Source organism: Rhinopithecus bieti, unplaced genomic scaffold (assembly GCF_001698545.2).
Source record: "Rhinopithecus bieti isolate Rb0 unplaced genomic scaffold, ASM169854v2 scaffold_60632, whole genome shotgun sequence".
NCBI lineage: Eukaryota > Metazoa > Chordata > Mammalia > Primates > Cercopithecidae > Rhinopithecus > Rhinopithecus bieti.
The window spans coordinates 397-2,863 of NW_016822891.1; the positions used below are offsets into that span (position 1 = coordinate 397).

Sequence of the window (2,467 nt, forward strand, 5' to 3'; positions counted from 1 at the left end):
TACACTACTGTTATGCTATGTTCTAATACATACGCACAATAACTTTGTCATACTGTAGCTACAGCTGCTTGGAGAATTCCCATTACTTGAATCAGAACTATGGCCCAAGCACAGTAACTGATGAAATCTTCACACAGCCCTATGGTGGACAACATCATCCTCACTTTCCAGATGAACTGAGCTTCAGAGACAAGGTTCAGTCGCCAGCCCTCAAACCAGGTACTGTCAACTATGCACTACTGTCTCTGGCTGGGAGAGAGTTTTAGGGTCAACAAACTGCCCTTATTTTCTTCTTTTCCATTTGATACTTTCTCTTCTTGTTTATATTTTTAAATAAAAGTAATGTATACATATGGTGAAAAAATGTCAAACAACACAAAATCAAAACTCCCTTATCACCCCTGTTAACATCAATTGTCAATAATTCTTAGTTTTAGTTCTAACAACTTAAAAAATGCAACACACACACACACACACACGTTTCTAATTTACACCAAGTGATCTTATTCTGTGCTGTTTTCTAAATTGCTTTCTTTCCCTCTTAATATATGAGATTTTTTTTCTTATCAGCACTATATGAAAACCTCAAATAGTTTCCTGTCACACTGAAAATAAAATCCAAAGTTCTCACTTTGGCTATCACAGTCTGATGCTAAAACTCAACAAAGATATTACAAGAAAGAAAAATTGTAAGTCTGTGTCACTTATGAACATAGATGTAAAAATCTTAAACAAAATAGTAATAAACCAAAGCTAGCAATATGTAAAAGGGATAATACATCACAACCAAGTTGGGTTCATTCCAGGAATTGCAATGTTAATTTAACATTCAGAAATCTGTCTATGTAATCCACACATTAATAAAGGGAAAAAAAAACATGATCATCTTGTAGAGAAAGCCATTTGATAAAATTAAACACATTCATGATAAAAACAGGAATAGAAAAGAAGTTCCCTAACTCATAAAGGGAATCTACAAAATCTACGGTGTTAGAAGTCAGGACAGTGTTGATTCTCCATAAAGGACAAGAGGGGGACTTCTGGTAGTAATGGCTATTTCTTGATCTGGTTGCCTGGGTGTCATTGCTTTGTGATAATTAAACTATACACATATGAGTTGTACACTTTAGAGTATGTGTATCATACTTAATTTTAAAAGGTTGTAAAAAAAAATGGGGCAGCTGCTGTGGCTGCTTCTGCAAAGTCTAAGCACTGGTCTGTATGCCGCAGCCATGTCCTACATGTCCCTGCCAGCAGGAAGGGAAGGATGGGATCATATTTGTGACCAAAGATGACCATAAAACTCCAAGCAATGTAGAGCTGGTGGCTGATGACCCCAACGATCCATACTCAGTACGGATTGATGCTGCCAAATGAAGACATTAACTGGAACTGCCCATGCCTTGGGGGCATGGCCAGTGGTCCCTGTGGGGAACAGTTCAAGTTGGCCTTTTTCTGCTTCCACTATAGTGCAGGGGATCTCAAGGGGAAAGACTGTGTAGAACAATTCCAGGTCATGCAGGAATGCATGAAGAAATACCTGCACCTGTATCCCCAAGAGGATGAGGAGGAGGAAGAGGAGAAGTGAGCAGAACACATATAAGAAACTGCTCCCACTGAGGCCACTGCAACCAAAGAAGAGGTGGGGACAAGTTAATGAAGGCCACAAGGCACTGGGCTCCAGTCCTTCCACTACAGAGTGATATAGGCCTTTTGCACAGTGCCTTTCAGTCACCTCCTATTGGGAGAACCTACCCCCAATATTTGAACATAGGTTCTTTCTATTTTCCATAAGTGTTGGCTGGCTGAGAAATAAAGAGTACAAAGAGAGGAATTTCACAGCTGTGCCACCGGGGGTGACATCACATATCCATAGGACCATGATGCTCTCCTGAGCCTCAAATCAGCAAGTTTTTATTAAGGGTTTTAAAAGGGGAGGGGTGTAAGAACAGGGAGTAAGTACAAAGATCACATGCTTCAAAGGGCAAAAAGCAGAACTACTAATAAGGGTCTAACAGAGATCACAAGGCAAAGGGCAAAAGCAGAACTACTGATAAGGGTCTATGTTCAGTGGTGCACGTATTATCTTGATAAACATCTTAAATAACAGAAAACAGGGTTCAAGAGCAGAGAACCACTCTGATCATAAATTTACCAGGGCAGACTTTTTCCCACCCTAGTAAGCCTGAGGGTACCACAGAAGACCAGGGCGTATCTCAGTCCTCATCTCAACTGTATAAGACAGCCACTCCTAGAGCGGCTGTCTACAGACCTCCCCCCAGGAATGTATTCCTTTCCCAGGGTATTAATATTAATATTTCTTGCTAGGAAAAGGATTTAGCGATATCTCTCCTACTTGCACATCTGTTTATAGGCTCTCTGCAAGAAGAAAAATGTGGCTCTTTTTGCCCGACCTCGCAGGCAGTCAGACTTTATCATTGTCTTCCCTTGTTCCCTAAAATCGTTT

At 40.4% G+C, this 2,467-nt stretch overlaps 1 pseudogene; it reads left to right on the forward strand.

Moving 5' to 3' along the window:
• The first annotated feature begins 1,221 nt into the window (after positions 1 to 1,221).
• On the forward strand, positions 1,222 to 1,657 carry LOC108521338 (mitochondrial intermembrane space import and assembly protein 40 pseudogene; annotated as a pseudogene).
• Positions 1,658 to 2,467: the final 810 nt, after the last annotated feature.